This window comes from Uloborus diversus, chromosome 2 (genome assembly GCF_026930045.1).
Source record: "Uloborus diversus isolate 005 chromosome 2, Udiv.v.3.1, whole genome shotgun sequence".
NCBI classification, from domain to species: domain Eukaryota; kingdom Metazoa; phylum Arthropoda; class Arachnida; order Araneae; family Uloboridae; genus Uloborus; species Uloborus diversus.
The window spans coordinates 45,407,950-45,434,691 of record NC_072732.1 but is presented as its reverse complement, the minus strand read 5'-3'; the positions used below and the strand labels follow the sequence as shown (position 1 = coordinate 45,434,691).

Here is a 26,742-nt window from a genome sequence, read left to right as displayed (position 1 = left end):
AAAAGACAGATTTTTTACTCAATCGTATTCGGAGAAGAAATGCAAGAAGTTCATCCAACCCTAAACGAGCCTACTTTCCCGTATGTCAACATCGATTTCAAAAAGCAGCTGAAAATATCTTGTCTTAGGCTCCAATCTAAGTTAATACATCTTTTAGGAGATATAAATAAATGTGTATTTTTTAAGTGGGGGAGGGGTAGTTAATATAAAAAAGATGTTAATTTTTTTTCTCTCGTACTGTTAGTCATTATGTTTCTGCAAATATCAGCTATTATTGTTTATTTATTTGTTTAAAACAAGACTAGTTTAAACTCGAGTACTTTTTTTTTCCAACGGGTAAGTGAATAGAAGTGACAAATTATACAAACTAATTTCAACCAAACATTTCTCCAAAGTAAAATTTACGATTTCAATCAGTGAAAAAAAAAAAAAAAAAATAATGATAATAATAATAACAGCAATAATGATTTTTACAAAAAATACTTCACAACTGTGCCCCATTTTAACCAGATAATATTAAAAATAAAATATTTTTTCCCTACAGAGCTATTTAATTTCTTTTATCGTTAACAAATGAGCTCTTTTTTGACTGAAACTAAAGCAATGTTTTATATAAATTATATATTACTTTAAACTTTACTGGATATTTCCAGGGAACCGAAACCGAGAACGTGTTTTGCTTTATAACACAGAGAATTCAGATATCAAACAGAATCACTCAAAACAATCATGAAAAGAACGATTTGCAGTTGATAACTATGACCATTTGTTAATCTGAAAACACCAAAAGCACACAAGCATTAGTCCCACTTGTACTCAGCGAAGTATGAAATTTGCGATCATGCGAGATTCACGTGCTCAACAAGAATAAAATGTTCCAAAATAATTTGCTAGAATATAAAAATAACTCTATACGAACTTTGCACTGATCGAATTTCAGAAATAGATCATAACTGCTTGGAGATAAGCTGCAAATAGAGTTCAATATCAACAGATACCTTTAAAAGTATTATCAATTTTGATGTTTCATTCATAATTTTTGTTTTTGATTACGCCGGCGTGAATAGCGCCACTAGATCTTGGCATAGCATGATGTCTGCACATTGATGAGGTCATCAGCTCAACTGTCGCTGATTGGTCCAAAATGGAAACCCACCCTATTGATTATTTCTGAGAACTACATTGTGATTTTATCGCCAGCACGGCGACATTTTAAATTTTTCTTAGCTGAATGTTTTTATGAAACGGCGCCTACTTCATCCCTTATCATTTAGTTTAAAAAATATTTCCATTTTTAAATGGTTGTGATTTTCGATAAGTTAACACGCATGACCTTTTTTCATAATGAAAGCAAAATTTTATGAGATTTCCAAAATTTCTATCACTAAAACTAATATTTTTCAACTCAAACCCAGTTAAATATAATGGCCAAAAAAATGTATTAAATGCGTTTGGTTATTAATTAGCTATTAGAGAATTTTTCCATGCGTAAAGGTGTCAAGAAGTCTGAGAGAGGATTTGATGCATCAAAAGAAACGTCACTTAATAAAAATATTTCACAATAAATTAATTAATTTAAAAAGATAAATAAATAAATAAATTTGAATTTTGACATTTCGAATTCAAATTATGTTTTTCGCAGTCACGAGTGTGAATGTGTATGTAGGCGTGTGTGTTTGTGTCCAGGCATGAGTGTGGGTATGTGTGTGTGTGTGTGCGTGTGTGTTTGTCTGTGTGAAGGCATGAGTGTATGGGTGTGTGTGTATGTATGTCTGTCTGTGTGTGTATGTCAAGTTCATACATATAGGTGTTTTTCATGAAAAAAGTCATTTTGCTCCAACCCCCCCCCCCCCCCCTTCATTTTAATGTATAATTTGCATCAGTTAAGCCTTGAATGAACGTAAACGATTTGTAGCCATGACGACGAAAAATAATCTCTCTAAAAAAATATCAAAATAACGAGCTGGACTTATTTTGGTCATCATGGTAATCTGAAAAACCAAGAACGATCAAGGGAGGATAAATAGCAATTCGTCACTGCGCAAAAAATAAATAACTGAATAAATAAATAAAATTAAAAAAAAAAACAGAAGAAAATAAAAGAAAGAAAAATTAACTTGAATTTTGACATCTTGAATTCAAATTATGTTTTTCGCAGTTACGAGTGTGTGTGTGTGTGTGTGTGTGTGTAGACGTGTGTGTTTGTGTCAGTGTGTTTATAGGTGTGTGTGCTTGTAACTGTATACAGGCATGAGTGTATGGGTATGTGCGTGTGTGCATATGTGTGTGTGTGTGAATGGGGGTAGGCGTGTGTGTTTGTGTCAGTGTGTTTATATGTGTATGTGCTTGTAACTGTATACAGGCATGAGTGTATGGGTATGTGCGTGTGTGCATATGTGTGTGTGTATGAATGTGTGTAGGTGTGTGTGTTTGTAACAATGTGCAGATATGAGTGTGTGTATGTATGTGTGTGTTTGTGTGTGAATGTGTGCGTATGTTTGTGTGTGTGTGTGAGTGTGTGTGTGTGTGAGAGTGTGTGTGTGTAGGATATGGACGCAACCTAGAGACAGTTTTCGCTAGAGGAGCAGCATCGGGAGGGGCCGTTCGACGGTGGTGCTGCAGAGGAAGGCGAGGGGAAAATAAAATTATAGGGCATCAAAACCAGGGCTGCGGAGTCGGAAGGAAAATGGCCGACTCCGACCCCGACTCCGACTCCTAGATTTTGAAACGCCCGACTCCCACTCCGGATTTTCTTTTAATTTTTTTAAATTGTATTTTTTCAACTCCCTCTTTCCCTTCAGGGGAAGGGGGAAAACCTCTAAACAGAGATTGAAATATTAATTCCTTTTTATGAAAATTTCACATTTTGTTTTTTATTTTAAACCCAACACGCATACAACGTTGAAAATTCAATTTAAAAATCAAATTTTCCAATAGTTACGAGTTAAAAAGTGAGATGACTTAAAAATCCTTTTTAAAAAATTCGAAAAGGATTATCTGTTATTTGCCTCCCTTTTAATGTTTAACAAATAGATATTGATCAAATCGTGTGCTTTCAATTTTTGAAAGCTGTAACTTGAGAGGAAAAAAGCTTTTTTCTAAATCCAAGTTCTTGAGAGGGGGTGGTTTGCCCCGAGTTGACACCCATCTGGTAGATGACACCCAAAGTTAATTTCAGAGTTTATAAAAAATATAAATATTTTAATTCTGAAAATTTTTGCGAATATATTTTAAATTATATTTCATCAATAAAATTTCAACGAAAATAGGGCACATATACGTCAGGAGCTTATTTTGCACAAAATGCGGCGGTATACAAATTTGTACGAATAGCTTTTACTATACTTATATTTCTTCTTCGCTAAATTTTTAATTTAAATTTTATTGACTGCTTTAGAATTAACCTTAATATGAAGATTTTAAGATTAACTTCAATTATTGAGTATTGTAATCAAGAAATCATTTACACTTATTTTGTTCCATACTTTTTAGTGAGAACCAAGCTTATAGAAATAATCTTAATGAAGAAAAAAAACATTAAATTATTTCATCGAATCTTTTGGATTCGTACTTTCGCGCCAGAACTTCTTTTAATATGCCGATCACCCTTAAACGTTTCAACCTTAGCTCAGGGGCGGATCTAGAGGGGGGCCATGGGGGCCATGGCCCCTCCCAAAGCCTTTTGATTGTAGGAATTTTTTTAATTAATATAACTAGGAGGATGACCCCCTTTTCCCATGCCCTTTCAAATGCCTTGAAATGTAACAAAAAATTGCGTTTTAAGTCTTTTATTTGGAAAAAATGTCATCGGAAACTAGCTTATCCAGCCCGTATGACTTAACTTGCTTAAAAGCAACTGAAATGAATTTTTTTGGGACTTCAATTACAAACGAGTTTTGATAGGACCCCCTCCCTCCCTAGTTTATATCGTGATGATAGCTTGAAAAAGGAGTTTTTTTGAAGGAGCTCACGAATCTTCCATCCCTTTCTAAAATATGCATAAATATAGTTAAAAATCTAATTTTTAGAGCCTCAAAGGCAAAATATTTTCAGGAAGGAAGGATTCTAAGCACCTTCACACTTCCTTAAATGTAAGCAATCATTACCTAAAGATGCATTTTTAGGCTGGACAGCTGAAGAGCTCGAAGAGCACCCCTCCTCTTCTAACTTCTCAATGTATAATGACAGAATATTTGGTTTTCTAAGCTTTATTTTCAAAAAGTATTTTGGGGCCAGCGCCCGAAACCTGACCTTTCTCCGTACATCATCAAAAATAGACAAAATGCGTTTTTACTTTCCTAATTTTCAAAAATTACTCGGAAATTTAAATTTTGAAGCATTTTCGACGGAGATTTCTAAATCCACCCCATCACCTAATGTCTCGATACCCCGAAAATTGAGTTTTTAAAACTTCATTTTAATAAAATTTCTGAGGAGTTATCAGGGCCCAATTTCCCAATAGGCAGAGTAGGCAGCCGCCTAGGGCGGCAAACTTTTCAGGGGCGGCAAATTTGCTATTATAATACACATTTTTTGATTAAATTGTTATTCTTGAAAGTAAAATATTAGGATTCTTTCATTTTCCACAGAGACAATTTTTTCTTGTAATTTAATAATGATTACTTTCACACATTTTATTAAAGTCAAATTCAATCACGGTATTTGCCGAATCGTCAGCAAAATTTGCCGAATAAAAATTTTTGGGGGAGATCACTGTGATCATTTCATCGGGACGCCTCAGAATGTGAAACGCCATCATTTCTTCATAAGTTTGACAATTTAAATCTAGGAAACCCTTTTTTACGTTTTTTTGAGTCAAGGATATTTTGCTTCTTTTAGGGGAGGGGTTGGCAGATTTCAAATTTGCCTAGGGGCTTCATGGAGCTAAATTCGGGCCTGGGGAGTTTGTTCAAAAAATTCGGATGGCCCCTCCCAAAACAATCGGCTGGATCCGCCACTGCCTTAGCTACGGGCCTCGACTTACTAATTTGTTACGTTTCTTTTACTATTTTATAACTGAGATCGAACAAAACACTATATTTCTATTTTTATTTGAAAGTGATTACTTGAAAATTCTAGGCAACAAAACCGTTTGCTGACAGTTTCTGTTAGTTAAGTTAAAAAGCAAGCAAACTAGGGGACGGCTACAGAAAGTTCGGTAAGCATTCAAGCTAGCCGATTGCCACAATGGCAGTTATTTTCTCATTAGTATCTTTTTAGCCTACTTTCCCAGTAAGAAAAAGAAGAAAAAAGCATGAAAAAAGGCTTAATGCATCTTAAAAATATCGCGAAAAACAAAAAAAAAAGTCAAAAATAAATAAAATAATTAAATAAATATCGAAAAATTAAAAATTGGAAAGTAGGGTATTGAGATGGGAAAAAATGTCTGTCGGTCTGTCTGTCGGTCCGCCGGTCTGTCGGTCTGTCTGTTTGTCCCCCCCCCCCTAATAACTTTTGAATGAATAATCCGATTTGAACAAACTTTTTTTTGTTCGAAGATCTCTGCGAGGACACCTCATTCCCAAATTTCACTTTTTGACTTGAACTATTTTTTGTCCAATTTTGAACAGTTAAAAAAAACTTAACATTAGTGCCTACGGGGAAATTCAAGGCAATTCTGAACTGTGAGGCGAATTTGCTTCAAACAAACTTTGTAGGAAAAAGCGTTCGATGAAAAAGTTGTATATAAAATATCTTTTTGATTTGAACAATTTTCCGTTCAATTTTGAACAATTCAAATCCCTTAACATTAGTGCTTACGGGGAAACTGAAAGTCAATGAAGATTCCGTACTTGAAGGCGGATTTACTTCAAACAAATTTTGTTGGAAATAGCTCTTGACGCCAAAACTCCTGATTCCGACAATTTAGGGGCACCTGACTCCGACTCCGACTCCTGTTCCCAACAATTAATCGGACTCCGACTCCCCGACTTCGACTGACTTCGTAACTTTGGCAAAAATGTATACACGGAGGACAAATGACAGACTCCGATTCTTCGATATTCGACTCGGACTCCTTTTTCCCAACATGAGATTGACTCCGAATCCGACTCCGCAGCTATGGTTTTAACTGTGAAATAATTATTGTTGATATGACTTGTTTTTATTTTTACGCTAAAGTTTCAATTTAGGTACTCAGTTTTCGGCGAATAAACTCGAAGTCATTTATGTTTCTACATAAAGATATGCGCAGACGTTTTTTTTTTTTTTTTGACAATGAAAAGTATTTCTTTAAGTTGACATTTTATTGTTTTCATTTATTTTGGTAGGTCCATTAATTCATTTAAAAAATTATTTTTTGCAACAGGGGAAAAAGAAACGATTTTTTTTGATATGATGTATTGATTTTAATGAGCTTATTAATTTTAACTATTATTTTTTCGTTTTGAAAGCTGTTAAAGAATTTGCGATTTTAGCTACTTTTGAGAATATTGATCAGGTACTAGAAAGTAGTATGGATGTACGGGAAAGTAGACTCGTATAGTTCTAGACGGAACTTCTTGTTATACATGTAATCGAACCAATTGCTAGTCAGTATTTAAAAAGTGCAAGGAGAGTCAGTGAAAAGGAAAGAAAAAAAGAAGCCCGGAGTCGAAGTCGGAGTCAGCATGTTTTCTAACGACTCCGACTCCGACTCCTTTACCGCAAACTAAGTCCGACTCCGATTCTTCGAATCCGACTCCGACTCCACATCCCTGATCAAAACAGTCAAATGAGAACAATAAGCAATGCGATTGCTCAAAAAACTTGAATTCGTTTTTGATAAATTAATGTTTTTGCAATCAAGAATTGCAACCATATTCTGTGATTCTAAAAGTTGAAATTTTAGGTGCCACATATAACACATTATTTCTCAGAGATTGTGACTCACAATCCAATCTTTTGCCAATCACAAAACAAATAAATCCGAAGCCAAGGAGTAAAGAAAAAACAATAAGATATCGTGATTCATAGAAAATTGAAATTGAAATTGTTTCTGACAAATTAGTTTTCGCAATCGGGAAATTTTCCTCGAAAATTGGGACGACAGCTGACCACAATTAACTCTCTCTTTCTAATTCAAGGATTTACTTTTATGGAATAATAACGTGAAAAAAAAAAAGTATTATATTTATTAAGTCAATTATTCCTTTTCAAAACACTTGAATCGATCAATTTTATCATTTCTTGGAACTTCTACAGAAATTCCATCATATGCAGCAAAATTCGATCTTTCATTTGATACCAATATTTCAACTATTATCAAAATTGCGAAAGAAAAATGCTAATTCGGTTTTTAATTAATATCTCCGGTACTTGTAGTCCTAAAGATGAGACCTAGCTAAGAACACTTTTAATCAAGTCAATTTAGAAAAATATTATTTAAAAAAAAATGAATTTTCGACATCTTGAATTCAAATTATGTTTCTTGCAGGCACGAGTGTGTGTGTGTGTGTGTGTGTGTGTGTGTGTGTGTGTGTGTGGGCGTGTGTGTATGTGTGATTTTCCTAACCTGTATGTGAAAGTAAACATTATTAAACTTCAAGAAAAAGATGACTATGGAAAATGAAAAAATGCTAATATTTCGCCTTCAAGATTTTTTTATTAAAATAAAAATTTGCGGTTAAAGCAAAATTTGTCGCCCTAGGGAGCTGCCTACTCTGCCTATTGAGAAATTCGACCCCTCCCCTGGCATTTTTTAAGCAAACGAAATGTATTCTAAAAATTAATTAGTTAAACCTCATTGGTATAAGAACCATTTAGATATGATTTAAATAAAAATCTTTCATAATAACCGTATCTAAGTGTTTAAAGCTAAATAATGATCCAAAAATATGAAAAAATAACAACAAGCACTAGTACATCGAAATCACCGAATGCATAATCCGAAAGAAAGGCAGAAATTGCCAAAAAGACGGAGAAAAAGAGAGAAATGGAAAAAAAAAAAAATAAAAAATACATATGTATTTATTAATGAACTCAATAATTTTTATTTACGAAAAACGCAAACGGTAATATTTTAACCAGAGACGCCATTTTTCCTCAATAATTTAGCTTTCCTGAATTTCATTCGTCACGTAATGACAATGGATTGCGTGATTCTCTGTCTGCCGAGAATAAAAGGCGAATAAAAGAACCATTTCTTTTAATTAAAAATTCTCAATAGCATGTTTTATTCAACGGCAGTGGCGGATTTACGATGTCGCAACTGTCGCAGTTGCGAGGGGGGGGGGGGGGGGGGGTCCGCGACCGTAGGTAATACAAAACTTCACATAACAAAATTTTACATTTTTCTGTGACTGACAAAGGGACCCCCAAACATGCATTGGGACGAGCTCCAAAAACCTGATGTAAATCTGCCACTGTTCAAGGGTGGCTTTTTGTTTTGAAGAGGTCCATTGAAAGAAGTGGGGGTTGGTGTTCATAAATGTCATTTTTAGACATAAACTATCTGTAGTAAATTTTAATGTTCTTAAAAATTAATTTTATGCATTTGTATTGCTTCAATTTTTAATTTTTTCTCTCCTTTTTATTGAAAAACCATTAAAATAATCAGATTTTTGAGTTTGGTATAAAAAGCCTTTCACCATTATCATTAAAGAGAAAATTCAATTTTAAAATCACGGAGGAGGGTCCAGTGAAAATTAAAGAAAAAAAAAGAATCCCGGAGTCGGAGTCGGCATGTTTTCTAATGACTCCGACTCCTTTACCCCAAAATCAGCCCGACTCCAACTCTTCGACTCCTCCCTAGACCCTCCTGGAGAATATTGTAATGATGAAATGACGGGCATGATCTTATCTTTAAAAAAAACAGAGGTTTTTATTAACGCAGTCCTTACACTGAAATTTAAAACCTTTTTAAGATTCAATTTCAAATTCAAATTAAAATCTTTAAAAACAATTTTATTGCCTTGCATCACCGATTGCCGAAAGTCGGATTTGAAATTCGAGCTTAATTTGGCGAGAGAAAATCCCTACCTGGCGACTTTCCTCCCGGCAACCCTACTTTGTACGTAACGGCGTGACGTCTATATGTGCCCGCTGGTCTGGTGTGCCGCAACATCATGGCTACTCCACATGGCAGCGCCCGAGACTTGTAGTGGAAATCGCTTTAGGGCTGTGATAGTACAACGAAATCACGTGATTTTTTGATGATAGAATATAATTGCCAACGTAATCGGCACTTGCAGCTAGTGACTTTTGAGTTTCCTTAGACAAGAAACAGTAGAGCATCGCGTGAACCACGGAACATACGGGTTTGGTGTTCGAAGCACCACGTTACCTCAGTAGAGTTAGGCTTACGTTGACACCGAACGTTCCTTTTCCTGTCATTTAAATCATAGAGGTAAGCTCTTTTGCATGAACTTTAAGATATCGTTATTATTTAAATCATATTCGTTGATCTTTGTTACAAACCGTTCTTGAGGTGTTGTTTTAATCATGTTTGCATATACTTTCGTTACCGTAATGTGAATTTCAATATTTAATTAAATTGCACAAATATTTAAATTTGCTTAAATGTTTATGGGAAAACTTACGATTTTCTCAAACTGAACAATGTTGTTTTTTTTTCCCTTTCATGAAAAAAATAAATAAATAAAAGATTTGAAATATGACATTTTATGCATCGATATCTTCTCTATGTTTAATATCCATTTTATTTATTTTTTTAATCCCTATAATTTCATCTATGTAGTTGAATAAAATATTTTGTTCTGTGATCTGTATTGAGGCAAATAATTAAATACGTAGTGGAAATTTCATATTCCACTTATACTACTCAAGGAAAACCTATGTTGAATTGTTCCGAGAGGGATATTGAAATATATTTTAGTCGAAAATATTTTAACAGATCAATTATTATACGGCCTTATTCTTTGAAAGCATATTCCGTAGCTAAACCAACAATTATTTGCATGACGTGAAATAACTACTACATATATAATACATAACTTGAACTCTGTGTAAGCATGTAAATAGAGTTTAAGCAATTTTTAGTTAAACTAACAATAATACTACAAAACTTAACAGAAAACTTCGAGTTAATGCATAAATTCAATTTTTCTCTTCAGAAATTAAGCAAATGCAGGTAAATTATTTCATACATTTGAGCAGGTTATTTTACTGGATATTTTTAAAAATAGTAGCTAGTCAAGGGTTACTTGTCAAATTATTAAAATTTTCTAACGCGAAGATTTGTGCACTTAAAATTATATTATTCAGCTGTGTCATTCATTGAATTTCAGTGTCACGAAACTGTTGTCACTTCAACTTTTTTTTCTAGAATTATGTTTACTGACGCAAAAGAGAGGGAGGAGCTACAAATTCGGTCCAAAATAAAAATGAGCAAATTTTCGAAACAGCTACTATTATTTTTAATTTGTTAAATTTGATAAACAACTGTGTTGAAGAAGTAAATTTCCTAAAAGCAAAATTTTTTCCCCCAAATTCTTTCTCATCTGTCTTGGCTTCCGGGGGGGGGGGGGGGGGCTTACGTTTACAGTGGAATTGTTCAAAAATACCATAATCTTGGATGCACCTTTCGGGTCCGTTCAACAAAGACTCTTAAGAATTAAATTTACATCGTTTTTCCACCCAATTGATTTTTTTGTACTATTTGTAAATAATGATATTATCGTGACGGTTACGATGCAGTATTTAACATTTATTTTTGTTTAATTCAATGAAGTTTTTGTTAACAAAAAAATATATTGTTGCTGCATTTTGCTATATAAAACGAAAAATTCACTCGCAAACTCCTGACAAAAATGCTAATATTTTGCCCGGAATTCTTAGAATAGCCAAAGAATCAGCAGTTCTAAATTTTTCAAGTAACCTTCCCCTTAGTCAATGATCTTAAAATTCAAAATTTTTGTAAACAAAAGAAGCCGAACGTCTGCTGAATGTTTTTTTATCAGCTGAATTAATGTCCTAAATATCCGAAAGCGCGGACGAATCGATCGCCTCGTATAGCGAGCGCTTCAATAGGGGAGAGCAGCGAGTCAAGTGCTTATTGTATGCAATTTTATATATTGTATTATACTGTTAATGGATGAAATGATGTTGTGTTAAGGTTGAATTAGTTCATTATTAAATTGCTCGCATTGAATTTCGAAATAGCGTTGTTTACTATTTCGTATAATGTATTTGAATGCTCGAATGCAAACACTCGTTCAATTTTTTTATACTTTTGCTCCGACTACAAATCGGAAAAAGCGGAAACATTTAAAAATATTTCTCTGATGTAGTCCAAGTTAAAAATTAATTTAAATTTAAAATTATGTTGTGCAAAATCATTTTGATGTTGATAAACATTTTTGCTTCAAACAGTTTTACAGAACTGTAAAAGCACTAATTTTCATGAGGTTTTAATTTTTGCGAGCCCGTAGTAATCTCGAAAATTTTTAAATCTTCATGAAATTTATTTCAAACTTTGTATTTACAATCAACCAGGGGACGGATACAGGGGAAGGGTCATGACTGTCATGACCCCCTCCCCCTAAATGCCATGACAGATGACACTACTATACATCCGCATTGTGTTCAAACACTTTATGAATAAAATGTAAACTACTACAGTAATTTTAATTCATTAAAAAATTTGAAAACTAAACATTTGGAATACCATTTCGTTTCATTGCTTATGAAATTAATTAGTAACGTTGTTCCTAATAAGGTGCATTATTCCTGGCGGATTTGGGGCTTTTTATTGGCACCCAAGCAGTTTTAGAAATTTTTTCGCGCTCAAAAACAGTAGGTTTCGTTTGTAGGGGAGGAAAGGTCATTCCACCCTGCAAGTACGGATATCTTCGTTTTTGCAAAATTAGCTTATACAGCATTCAATTTTTTTTTCATAACAAAATACATGCGATGGTTGGCATGTGAAAGTTGTAACAATAAAGCAGTGAATGTTGTAACAATAACTCTAATTGTGAGAGGAAAAAATCGTACAATGAGCGGATGTATGCTTTACGGAGATATTGCTAGGAAATAAATAAAAATTAAGTTTCCGTTGCTTGTAAAATTAATGAGGTGGCAGGAGGAAAAAAAAACAAAATGTATATGCATCATATTTATACTGTCAGTTTTATTCTAAATTAGTATTCATGCAAAAAATTCAAACAAATAATTACGAAATTGACAAAAATAGTTATTTTAGATCCGGAACTCTCAACCGCTGGTCTGGACCACGGACCGGCAACTGTCTGTGAAAACATTTGACCGGTCCTCCGAGATTTTCACTCGTTTTCTGACTTTTGGCAACCAGTCACAAGAAATGGTGGCTATTTTTGCACTTTTGGTAGCCAGTTTTAAAAAATTATTTTACACCCAGCACAAAAAGTAAATAACCTATACTCTGTTTGTTGTAAAGATGCAAGCATACAACAAAGGAAAATAGTTTTTGAGTGTGAAAAAAATGCAAATGTAGGTAATAGTTGAATGATGTACTTGTAAAATGTTTCATCTATTTTACATCAAATAAAAAGTAATAAAACTATTAAAATGTCATTCTGACATTTTAAAATCGAGAAAATTTGATTCAGTAACCACAAATGATTGCAGTCATTTTAGAATGTCATTTAGAAATTGACGAAGGTCGTAAGCGCAAATACCGAAACCTTGCTTCCCCCCCCCCCCCAAAAAAAAAAAAAATTCAGTCGTAAATACGAACCATTTTTTAATACGAGGATACGTAAACACGTCAGGAATAATTGAAAACAATAAACGAGAAGTGGGGGTGGAGGAGGGGAGGGCATGATGTGATTTTTAACAAAGTAACACATGGTCGCCACAACAGGCGATTGGGAGTTGGATTTTTTCGGCAGCCGTTTTCAATTAATTTGTCGCAAAACTTTTACCCCCCCCCCTCGCCCTGGTTCCCTATCTCAGAATCGGATCTGTTTCTGAAAGTGATCATTATTAAAAGATGAGGACGCAAATCAAAAGGAGGGGGTGGGGAAATCATAACAGCATATTTCGACTAGAAATAGGGTTATATAGTGTCTCTCCTCCGGTATTTTTTTTTTTTTTTGAAAAGTTCAGAAACGCTGTTTTCTGCTATTTTTGGTAGTGTTTCGTTGGGGTCATGACCTCCATGATCCACCCCTGGATGTAGTTTCGAGGCATCTCTTTTAAATAAAATTATCAATTTATACCGATTTTTTTTTCTTCGTCTGATGCGTGCAAGTTTATTAGTAGGATGCAATTATTCTCTATTAAATGAGAAAATCCCGCGTTTGTCCCCCCCCCCCCCCTCTAAGCATTTCTGCGTTTACTTTTACCTGTCTCTAAAAATACCGTTCCACGTTTGCTTCCGCTTATCCCATTAAGGAGTTGATAAAACAATATTTGCATCAAGCGAGATAATTATCTTTCAGATTTCTTCTGAAAATTTTAAAGTAGTCGTACAGATGTTCAAATAATTTAGAAAACCTCGGGTCTTTGGGGCTCTCTGCTGTCTATAAATGACGTCACACTTTTTGCACCATATTTGACCACTTGTCACAGTGCCACAGCTCATCTTACCCCCTTCCCTCGTCCCATGTGACGTTATTACTCTAAGCATATTGTAACAAAATGCATTATATCACACTTTTCGTTACCTCGTGTCCCCTTGTTTCAATCTTACGAACCCCCCCTCCTCCCTCAAATCATGACATCTGTGAACAACCTCTTTAACTTTTTTATGTCTTGTCTTTCCACTAAAAAGTTCGACTTCCTTTCAAACATAATGCAAATGTACAATATATTGAAAAAATGTTTTTGTACACTACGGATTTTCTTGTTTTTATCCCTTCCTTATTTCTTCATATTTCTTGATAAATTAAGACAACGTAGCGTATAATGTATTTTCCCCTGCTTGGAACTTATCAATAGTTTCCATAAGGGGCTGTCCATAAATGATGTCGCACCTTTCTTCAAAATTTTTGACCCATCCTCTTTTGTCACATGTTCCCGTTTTTCCTTCGCGTATTCTCATTAAAAATGCATGATGTCACATTTCTTCTTTTACCCTCCCTATCCCTTGTCACAAACTCACAATTTCACGAACCCCCCCCCCCCTCTCCACCTCAAAAAATGACATCATTTGTGGACAATCCCTAATATTTTCATTCACGCCGCGGACGTAACGTGTCAATACCTTCTCAAAATTATATTTAGGCGGCCAAGTGCGGGAATGTCTATTCAATGAATGAATCAATGAATTTTGTTTCTGCTAAAAAATGAGTCTACCCTCTTTTTGGGTTACCCTATAACAGGGGTTCCCACTACCCCTGAGAACAAGAGCGCCTCCCCCTAAATATCGTGAAGACACCCCACCCCTGAATATCCATCCCAACAGCCCCTCCAACAAACACCAAATGTGTGAAAAAATACCCCTCAACACCCCCCATAAAAAATTTAATGGCGTTTACTGCGCTATGACCTCCCCCCTCCCCCTAAATGGGCACTCCTGCTTAAAATATACTTATATGTATTTAAAAAAAAATACTTGCTTCGTTTCGACTTTTCACTTTCGACATCAGGACTTTCTACTTTAGATGCTGGGTCAATGATTAATGTCTTAGAATCGTAAAAGGTAATTTTCAATTAGCATGCTCATTCAGATCGAAAAGAAATGTTCTAAAAGTTGGATAACTTTTTAATTACGTGTGCCAAGGTTTCCCTTGTTTGAGGTCACTTACTTTATTGTATTGCATTTTGGCCGTAGCGAAATTTCAGAATTGTAGGGAATGCAGTTAGAAATAAATCTTTGAATATCTGACAAACACGTTTGTCGTAAAATAATAACCTCAGTTTTGAATACGGGGAAAAAAGTTTTTTATCTAAAGTATTTCATTGATTAAGAATGCAACAACTATGTGAGAACAGTGTTTAATAAATTCAAAAGTAAAAATTTCATATAATAATGTTAAAAAAAAAAAAAATTGAGGATAATCTCTGTCCATTGTAATCTTGTAAATGGAATATCATTTTACTTTTAAGGCAGGTGTTCTAAAACTTTTTCGATTCACGGCACCCTTATAAGAATTAGAATGTTCTCACCGAACCCTAGTTTATCTCTCACAGTATTGATACCGTGGGCATTTCGCGGATCCCTTGATCTCTCTCTGCGGCACCCACTTCAAGAACTCATGTGTTAAAGAGCATGGAGGACGTATGTGTCTTTTTTTTTTAAATTATTAAATACAAATTTATTTATAAATATTTTCCATGTTATCGAGCCATCAAAATCTTGATATTAGCATTAAAATAAATAAATAAATAAAAACAATAAAATGACTGTTAAAAAAATACCCTAACTTAATGTTAAAAATATCGCAAAAGAGATTGAAGTAAAGTTTGACCCTCGAATGACTAATGTCAGAACTCCCTGATATAGGGTGTTAAAATGATAGCGGTGATGCCCAACTTTTTTTTTTACCCGCGGGTCACCCGTCATATTAAGATGAATCTCCCAGGCCAGAACAAATATAAAATTTAGTTGTATTATTTTATTTGATTTTTTTTTCTACATACCTAGCATGGGAAAACAAGGAGAATGAAACACAATTACGAACCAAAAATTGTCATCATAATTACATTGCTTATTTTACCGATACGAACTTTTCAAATGTATTTTAGAAACCAGTTGAGGTAGTAACAGGGGTGCCCATCTCCCCTCAAGTTCAATTACGCAAATCCCACCCCCTCCCCAATTCTCAACCCTCTTTCCTTTTTTTTTTATTTTTTAGCTCCCTTTTTTTATTTTATTTATGTTTTAAAAATATTTATTTATATATTTATTTTAAATTATTATTATCTTATAAGAAACGTTTTGTGCTACGCCAATGACACAAACTAAATGAAATCAAATACAAACAGAATAAAATTAAATAATTTAAATTAGAAATAAATTATTAAATAATTTAAATAAAAAATAAGTCTATCGATAAATAAAAATAAATGAATAAAAAATTTAAAAATCCCTCCCCTCCCCCAAAATGATGGCGCAACTTGCGCCATAATCCCTCCCTGTTGGCCCGCCTGGGCACTAAGAAGTAAAGGGATGTAAGCGGACAAAAGTTTCGAGTAAAACGAATTTCGAGTTCAAATCCTAGGTCATTGAATTTTTTTCTAAATCATGCTACTAGAGCCATCTCGTGCACCAAAATAGAAAGATAAAGGTAATAAGAGAGGTTTTTCCTATCACTTTTACTGGTTATCTACAAATTTTTAATTCTGGCACTTACATCCTTTTCCTTCTCACTGCCTCAGTTTATGACTACTTGGTTACAAATTTACAACATTCATTCACCGGATGAAGATCAGTTGTTTTGGAAGGTTTCGGAAGACATTTTTCATTTCATAACACTGAATACAACGACGGCCCACATGAATCGTATTCGCGGGTCACAGATGACCCGCGGGCCGTACTTCGGTCACCACTGGTTAAAAAAAAAATTCAGTGTTCAATTAAACCTTCTATAATAAATAATTTCATGAAATTTTAAGTTTATCCTGAAGTTTCCTGCCATAATGCGTACGTTTTAAATTTTGAGTTGTATTGCGTTTTTGCGTATTGTTCTTCCTTAGCCATTCCGTAGTTTTGTTCCTGTTTTGTGACGCAAACTGGGCTATTTTAATGAGGTTTTTTAAATATCAGTAAATGTTATGTTGGGCATTGTGTTTTCTTAAATAGCAGTAAAAAAAGCAGTTTTATATGCTTTGTTCATATCCTTACAAAAATGGATTAATTTCATATCCCTTTAACTGACGTAACTGATTCGATCCAACTAGCCTGTGAGATTTTTTCCCCTTTCGTTTCAAGAACATGAACAATAATCACTTTTGGATATCAGCTTTAAAAGGAAAATTTACTAAAAAAATAACATCGTAATGCTTGTTTCATTATTTTAATGTTTAACTTTAAAAGCAGTATAATACAGGTTTGTGGAATAAATAGTTCATTTTTGAAAATTGTTTTCATATTTATTTCTTGTAAATGAGAAAATTACCTTACTTCCTTGAATTTGCATTCGAATTCATTTTTCAAATGAAATGTTTATTTGACAGATTCGTGGCATAGATTCCGGTGTGAAAAGGGAACAGATATTAGTTGTAAGCAGGAATCGGAAGAAAAATTGCTGACTCCGACTCCGGGATTTTGAAACGTTCGATTAACTCAGACTCCGGCATTTTTACTTTTTTTTTTTCAAATCCCCCTTCTTCATGGGAAGAGGAGGAAAACCCTTAAGCAGGGATTGAAATATTAATTCCTTTTTATGAAATTTTTGCGTTTTATTTTATTGTAAACCTAAGATGTTATACAACGTTAGAAATCCAATTTGAAAATCAAATTATCCAATAATTGCGATTTCTCAAGTGAGATTACTTAAAAATCCCATTAAAAAAATTGAATGGGTGGATCCCTTTAATCCACTATAATATTAAAATCTGTTCGCGTCTGTCTGTCTGTCTGAAGATCGATCTTCTCGAGAACCGCTGCGAATCGAGAGTCGAACGAGATACCGATCAATTCGAAATTTTCCAAAGAAAACAATAGGACCAATCTCGTAATTGTACGACTTTAATTAGCGTAGATATTAATTAACGTTAATTAACATAACGTTATTCAGGAGTTTTTATTTCTTTCCTGTTGCCATTTTGTATATGGGTGGGCAAATAATATTCTAGAAATAGTTTTAAAAGAGATTTTTTTAGCTGCTGTCCAAATCTTAAAACAACGTTTCCATGTAGAATTTCATTTTAAATTAGTTTAAAATTGGTTGCTCTATTCGGACATAGCCTTTATTTTATCGTCTGTTCTTTTTTTATTTTATTTTTTCATTCAACGTTCTTAACTCTTTTCAAAATATGAAAAATGTTTCTTTAGTAATCTTTATTGATTTGTAGTCTAAGTTTATCATTCACCGGCCTCATATTTTGGTACATTTAGGATGTACGACTAATTATGTTTATTTTGTTGGACTTTTTACCGTAACATGGGTGAATTTTCGAATTGTAATAACTCTTTTTTTTTCCTTCCTGTTTCTATTTTTTAAATACAGTTTGAATCGTTAAAAGAACACGTTAAATTAAGATTGTTTTTTTATTTTTTTTTAATGAAACAGAGTTGAAGTAAGTCTTAGTGCTTTAAGGCCATATCACACGTAACGAAATTCGCTCAACTTATCCGTTCAACTTCAAGCTTTCATTCAACTTTCGCTTGGAGAAGTTGAACAGGGTTGCCAGGCTCTCAAACGAAGGGTTGATCCTAAACGTGGCTTCTGTCTAGAATTTTAGGCGAGTTAGCACAATATAATCTGAGCGATGTTTTTTGGATTTAAGGGTTTTTTTTTTTACAATTTATTTCAAAGCTGTAAATAAATTTCAGTTTTGAAAGTTGCAATCTTTCGAAATTATGAAAAAGTGATTTATAAACATCTTGATTTTAATAGCTATATGCAGCGATAACAGCCCTTTTACCTAATAACTATGTGAAAAAGCAGGCCTGGATCTATAAATTTTGATCCCCCCCCTCCCCCGATAAGAATTTAATAAAAACATGGAAGCTTTTCTTCTCTTTTTTTTATTTTAAATTCAATATTATTATTTATTTTTGTTTTAACTCGCTATTTTGATTTTCATACAAAGGTTTTTTTTTTTTTTGACCTATTTTTCTTTTGAGGGAGTTTGAAATTCTTCACTCCTGATTTTTCTTTTTCTCATTTTACGTATAAGTTCATTACAAAATCAATGGATCATATAAAATTTTTTACATTAAAAAATTTTGTTTTATTCATCTTTCTGGGTCCAATAGCAAGGTTTTTTTTTTGCAAATGCAGGTAACTCCTATGTAACTATTACGTTTTTTACACTTTGATTAGTCTTGTTGCTTTTCATAATGTAATTAAAGGTTTTTTTGAATAATTTTATTAGAAACGGACATTTTCGTGTCTCATTTAACAATTCTATGTATTTGTTTCACATTTGCTGATTTTCCAAAATAAAATCTTTCAATTATCCTGATACTTTATAGAAATGTCCTTAATGTGTTTGCAACTTTGAAGATTTAAGTGTATTCGTTTATTTAAAAAGTTTTCCAATTTCTTGGGTCGTAGCTCCCCCCCCCCCCCGCCTGCAGGCATGCAGATGTAGACCTGAGTAAGAGTTGATATTTATAAATAACTTGTCTATTTATGTAAAACTTGTGATTTTTAAACCAGTAATCTTGTCTACCATTTTAAAATATGTGACAAAAATTTAATAACAGCAATTATAAATCAAGTAAACGAACATTTCTAAGTTATTACTTTTAAACACTTATCTGCCCAAAACCCGACTAAAAAATTTGTATTTACTATAAAATTACTACAACAAATGATTCTCAGTTTAAAATATTTTGATTTCATACACTAAAGGAAACTTTTCGACTGTTTTAGATAAAAAATAATGTTTAGTAAAAAATCCCAAACAGAATGTTGATTCAACAAGCTGCTTCTCTGTAGAATGAGAGAGATGAACAAAAGAGCTACTAATCGTATAGGATAAAAAAGTATTGGAAATAGCAGTATATTGAATAGTAACAATAATAATGACTATTTATTCCTTAAATTTTTTAAAGCTGAAAGTGCAAGGCAATGCATACATTTGTCTAGTTGAATCTTAAATTTTTAAATAGTGAAGAGTATAAAGTACTTATTGCATAGTTTACAAGTTACGTAGAACTCAATAATACTAACTTTTCTACTGATTTAGGCAGGTTTCTACTACTTTTCATAGTTTGAAAAATTGGACTTAAAATGGTTCTATTGATTAAATTGAGTCATGCAGGTACATTCAATTAAGTACGAAATGTGAGTTGTTTTACTTTTGTTCTTTGAGAAGAACAATGCTTCATAGATGTTTTTACAGAGCATACTGAAAGAACATTATCTTTTATAATATGTACCAAGAAAGAAAAAAAAATTTAAAACTGGTTCATTTTTCTTAGTATTCAATTCTTTTGAGAAACTGACACATAAAATTTATACATAAACTTTATTTACAATAAGTTACATACACACACACTCATATGTATTAATATATAATTTCAATTACATTTCAAAGTTCAACAATAATTAACTTCGGCCTGGTACAAACAGTTTTTGACTGCAACCTCTATAACTGCATCTGTACACAATCACATGAAATTCTTTCTCACATAATCTAAAATTATAAAAACAAATTAGACAAGTATATATAACATGAATATCATACAGGGAGGAGGACAGGCAAAGTACCCCTTAGCTTTTATGAAATCAATGTTTTTCCGTAAAGTATAGGCATGGTGTGTGTGCTGTTTTTAAACAATCAACCAATTGCTTCACTTGAACGCAGTTGATGGATCTTTTGATTTTCCGACCCAGGATCATGTGATCTAGCTCTACTGTCCATTGGCATCAGCTCCCCCAGAGTGGTGGTATCCATGCTGCCCTACATGTACACACACAAGTGACTACATAAACAGATGCACCTACACCCACACAAGCCACCGCCTAGGAGGAGGGACATGCTCGCAGAGGTTGATTGTGTAAAGTAGAGAGGGTCGGATATAAATAAAGTTGATTTCGGAAACAAGAATCAGTAGTAGAAGAAAGAAACCCAACGAGTAGGGTCCTAACACAGCTCGTGTTTGCGAAAAGCATAATTTGAATTCAATATGTCAAAATGCAATTTTTCATTTTATTTATTCATTTTGATGAAATATGCATTGAGTATGCATTTAACTCTTTTAGGGGCAGGGTAGGCAAAGGTATGTACTAAATTAATATTAAAAGTAATATTCTAAAGATGATTTGCAATAACAGCTCACTGTGTCTGCGATATAAAGAAATAACTTCAAGTCAAAAAAAAAAAAAAACCAGCTGCATTTTAAAGAACAAGCATTAATGCAGATGTATTACATTAGTTGAAAAGCTTTTTTAAAGGTTTTGTTTCAAGCATAAGTAGCTATTCAACCAATTTCAACTAAAAGTATCTTCTCTAATTACTGTTTTTAGGAACATCAAGTAAAATCAAGTAAACATTTCAATTCAGAAGAAAACTTATCAGCAGTAAGTTACCTCCCCTAAGCCAGAGTTTAGGCAGAACCACATGTAATCTACCAGACAGCCTGGTTATCATATCCAGAGACTGCAGTTTCGTTCTTATTCGAACTCATCAGTCCGGAAGAGCGAATAACCGAGCTGGAGGCAGATGTCATCTCACTGAGACAATCCGCCTCCAGCCTCTGGATGTGATAACCGGGTGTCTGGTATTTTACATGCAGAAGAAAACTTAAGTAAAAGATGATAAATTGTAGCACAATAAATGTGTTGTTATTAATAACAATTGATCTATGATGTGTATATACTTAAATGTTTAGGACACAGATGCTAAAGATTTATTTCATTTATTCATTTGTTTATTTTTTGTACATATTTCTATTGCATGAATTTTATTTATTAAAGAAGAGGAACTTTTGTTGCTGTTAAATGTTTGGAAAGTGAAGCTTATCTGTGAATTAATTTTCAACTTCGTGTATGTGTTATTTGGCCAACTTTGATGCACTTTAACTCTGATACCAGTTAAATCTCAGTCACCAAATTGTAATCATAGGTTCATGTGATAAAAAAATGCTACCTGTATCAATTTCATTGTTTTTCACTCGGTCCCACTTGAACTATTTCGCTTTAAACTTTGCGAAAATGCAATATTTGGGAAACTTTAATGCCCTATAACTCTAGTACCAGTTGAGTCTCAGTCATCAAATTCTAAACATATTTTCATGTCATAAAAAGGTGTTACCTGTATCAATTTCATAATTTTTTACTCAGTCCCTTTTGAGATATTTGACTTTAAACTTTACAAAAATTCGATTTTTTTCCATTTTTGTGCAAAAAAAGGACAAAGTTCTCAAGTTTAAAATTTCTACAACAAGTAGTCCTATATTATATCTACACAAGAAAAAAAATAGAGCTGAGACTCTCCTCCTTTTACTATTTTTGTAGAACTAAAACTTGTATTTTGTGCTAATTTTCAGTTTGTAATTGTTCATTTTTTTCTTCACTAATCTCAGGATTTAAATAATATTTTGAAAGCAAAACGTATTTAAGGCATCCTTCTGGTGATGTAGACTTTGTTTTGTCCTGATAGCTGTAAAATTAACCGAGTTAGATGCATTTACGTAAAACTTATTTTTGGTCCAAAAACGGCAACTAAGCAAACTTAAAATGGTGGGTTAAAAAAAAAGTATGAGCCTAAAAATTTTACTTTAACGCTTTTGAATTCACCTAGTAGTGAGAATTAACTTGTAAAAAATTAGGAAAATCAAAAATGTCGAGCAACACGGCCTGGGTGATTTCTACGGATTGACCCATTACCGTTGCTCTGTTTCAGATTGTTTACAAACATTCATTGATTTGGCAAGATTGCACACTACGAGATTGGCGAATTTGGCAAAGAAATTCTTACGACGACTTTAAACTAGAAAGTGACCTTTTAACACAATAATAAGGTGGATGTTTATGAAATATTACGTTTTATATTTGTTTTTAACCAAAATATAGTAATAATAACTCACCTGAAGTTATTCTAGCAGTTTATTCCATTTGTTGCACACGCAGTTGATGTTACAGGCGGCCATGTTGTATTTTGACGTCACAAGTCAAAGGATTGCTTCCTCCTGATTGGATGAAAGTTGAGGTTGATCCAACTTTTTTGCCGAGAAGATAAAAAGTTGAATGGAATACGTTCAACCACGGAAAGCATAGCACACGGGGATTTTCCGGTCGGAATTCGCTCTCGCGGTTGAGTCGAACCGAAGTTGATCGTCAGGTTGAACGAATTTCGCTACGTGTGACATGGCCTTTAGTTTCACGTAATCAACCAAAAAGTATGTGTCATTCTATGTAAAAAGCCGATTGTGATTGTACATTAATAGTTCAGATATAGTCTATCAGATATAATTCATTTTAACGTGAGCACAGATTATAGTTGATAATGCATATATTTTCATCTTTTGTGCTAATTGAAAATGCTCATAACTTGTATCATTGATAACTATGATTAACTTTAAAGAGATTGTTGCCAAAAATATGCTCTACTGGTGTTTTGTAAACCTTGCATACGCGCATTTACTTATTCCTCAGCGCTTTAGAAATTGATGTCAGAGTAATTCAAAAACACCAATTGGACATCTCTTTCATTTTTTAAGTAGCCCGTGCAACGCCGGGCACGCAGCTAGTGTTTAACTAACAGATCTTGATCAAATCCTGTGCTTTCAATTTTTGAAAGCTGTAACTTGAGGGATTTTTTTTTGCTTAGTCAAACTTTTCTTGACAGGGGGCGGTCCTCCCCCTTCCCGTGTGACATCCATCTTGTGGGTACCACCTCAACTTAATCTCAGAGTTAATAAAAATTGAAATCCTTTTAATTCTGAAAAATTTCTCTAATAATATCCCCCTAAATCTTAAATTTCATCTTAAAAATTTCAACGAAAATATTGCACTATATTGCGGGGAGAGGTCGGGTACATGAACGTCTGGAGCACATTTTACTCAAAATGCGGTGGCAGCTTTAGAATTCACCTTAATAAGAAGATTTTAGGAGTTAGATACAATTATTGAGTGTTGTAGCCAAGAAATCATGTACTGATTTTATTTTGAACTTTTTAGTGATGACCAAACTTTCTTAGATAGTCTTTAGATTTAAAAAAATAAATAAATAAATATATTTGTATTTTCTTATCTTTTGGAGTTGTTATTTCGGGCCAAGCCAAAACTTATTTTAATTTACTAAACACCCTCAGAAGTTTCCCGATTTGCTCAAGCAATTCATACATTCCTCTTATTATTTTATAACTGAGATCGAAGTAAAAAATGTTAGTATTTTTATATAAAAATGATTATTTAGGAAATGTTAGGCAACAAAACTGTTTGCTGACAGTTGCTATCACTTAAATAAAGTTAAAAAATAAGCAAACTAGGAGACGGCGTAGATAGCTGTTACAGAAAGCTCGATAAACAATCAAGCCAGCTGGTTGCCACAATGACAAGCATTTTCTTATTTAGTATGTAATCAAATTAATTGGTAGTCAGTTTTATAAAAAAAATAAAAGGAGAAAATTATAGAAATTAACCGTCGGAGTCGGCATGTTTTCGAACGACTCAGACTCCTTTACCCCTAAATCACTCCGACTCCCCTGGTTGTAAGTTCCATTAGTTGCGATTAAGAGGAAACTTTAATCTTGAGGAAACGCTTTCAATTTTAACTTTCGGCTGTGTTAACTTTTGAAGTGATCGATTACAAAACTTTTGATGTGATTCATTTAGCAGGTTTTAAGTTTTCAGCAGCATTTGGAAAAAGTTTCAAAGAGTTTACAGGCTTACATTTAAAAATGTTTTAGGTTTAAACATTTGAGGCATAGTAGCTTTGTGGCCACCTAACCTTTTATATTTTTTCAGCCAACAAAACAACTGGCCAACAGCCAGTTGTTTTGTTGGCTGAAATTGACGCCAACGAGTACTGAGTACGCTTGTATTCAACCCACTTTTCAGCCAACTGGCGCAGTGGCTTCTCCATTTGGTTAAAAAAAAAATAATCAAAAAAAAAAAAAAAAAAAAAAACAAAAAAAAAAACAGGTTGATGGATTCAAGTGAAGCCGTAGGGTTAGAGTATGCTGTCCCCCGAAGTATGGAGTTTTTTTTTTTGTAAAAAATAACGCAAATGTAGTGTAGATTGGTTTCAAGCCACCCTTTTTGTTTGGTGGGGGCGACTGGCGACCGGGTTGCGAATGATGCTACCCGGTCGCCACTTTATTTTTACTTAGTCGCTAATCTTGATCTTTACTGTCGATATACGCTTGTATTTCAGGTGACTTTCTAGTAGCTGAGTTAGTTTCTATTGGATTGTAAAAGCAAAATTTAGAGAAAAAAAAACTACGCTAGGCAGTAATGTTAAACATAAGAATTAAGCAGCATTTGAAAATATCAGAAAATATTCTATTTCCACATCAAATTGGCACAAGATGAGTTTTGGTGATAACATCTCATAGATGAGACACGGGGATGCGCTCATCAGTTACATTAACCTTGGATGGCGTAAAGCAGTGAACCGTGAAATATTGCTTTAGAAAATGATCACGAAAAAATTGCATACGTGACGTGTTTCAAGAATAATTTTCTATTCGGGGAGGGCTTCAAGTTGTCACATCGTTGATTCACAGTTTTGTTGGAACAAGTGACCACTTTTTTCCTTGGTATTGGATATTATGTTTTCCCTGTTAGATTGAATGGAAAGATAAAATATTGCTTATACGATATCGAAAACATCTTTACCTTGTTACGATTGTTAATTGTAAATATTATTTCGCATTATATTTTTTGCTTTCGTCATTCAGTAAAAACTAGTGAATTTTAAAAAAAAGTATTAGAGCGAAGTAAGGGAATTTTAGATGCTAACAATGTTTTGTTTCATTTGGTTTCTATGCCGTAACTATAATTTATAGTATAAATAAAATTCGAAAACATGAATTTTTATGTGGATGGTTGGTTTTGTATTTACTCTCTAGAACCAAGATTATCAAACTAGCTCCTATGAACACACAAATTAAACAGAACATGTCTTTTCAAGAATGGATATTGCGCCCTCTATCGCCCCCCCCCCCTTCTCCACCCAACATACACACTTTCTTCGTCACAAATTTTACTTACCGCCTCTGCTTATATCGAGGCGCGATATTTTATAAACATTGCTGCAAAAGTTTTATTTCAATCAAAATGAGTATGTGCCACTTCTTGTTACCCCCAACCTCCCCTTGTCACACGCTGTCACAATTTTATAAACCCCTAGCCAATCTCGAACATGGGTGGGGGGGGGGGGGGATGTAGGTGCCCGATACTCTGGTTAACGTTGAATTATAAGTGAAAAAAACTAAAACTAACCCTTAGACAAAAAAGAAAGATTTGGGGGGTCCAGGACAGTTGCACCGTTTTTAGCCTTGCGATAATCAAACATAGGATACGTCCCTGGCATTTAAAGCTCTAGACTAGGAAATCTGAATAGTAGCCACTTTTGACTTTTAGTAGGCACTTTTTTAAAAATATATATATGTAATATATTCAGTGCGTAAAATAAATAACCTAAAGGGAATTGGTTCCGAATTTAGTTACAAAGGTGGAGTGGAATAATTCCAATCTCGTCTCAGGATTGGAAACGTGTTGTCGGCAGGGGCGTGCACAGAAATTTTGGGGCTCGTCACAAATGACTTTTACGTTCCCCCTCCATATTGTTTGCCCTTACGTCCTACGTAGATTTCACCCCTCTCTTTGGAAATCTCGATCTCTTTCAGGCTTGGGCTCCGGCCAACAGGTGTCCCTTCTTCCCCAGGTTGTCGGAGCATCATATACGATAGGATTTTTAACAAATAAACACAAGGACTCCACTTTTGGTGAATAAGACTTGATTTTTTGGTAGCCCTTTTTAATGAAATGGTCGCCCACTGGCAACCGCTAATCAATAGCTAAGAGCTTTAATGGCATTTGTATAGAATGCACAAATTTTGTAATTATGCTTATTACAAAAAAAAAAACCCTCCTGGAATCTGTTTCTAATAACTTTTATGGTGCAAATTAAATAAAACATTTTACGAGTACTACTCGGAATTTAACCAGTTCTACTTCGCTTTGAATGAGAGTAGTTCTCCACTGAATATCCGTTTTCGGAGCTGCGAGGCTTTTCATTGGATAAAACTTCAGT

The 26,742-nt window shown here is 33.7% G+C and overlaps 1 protein-coding gene across 1 annotated transcript in view; it reads left to right on the top strand.

The window, feature by feature from the left end:
• The first annotated feature begins 9,091 nt into the window (after positions 1–9,091).
• LOC129217006 (elongation of very long chain fatty acids protein 6-like) overlaps positions 9,092–26,742 on the top strand; it is a 34,136-nt gene continuing 16,485 nt past the window's right edge. Inside the window, exon 1 of the mRNA XM_054851234.1 lies at positions 9,092–9,325. The gene's annotated coding sequence lies outside the window, so the exon portion shown is untranslated. The remainder of the gene's footprint in view (positions 9,326–26,742) is intronic.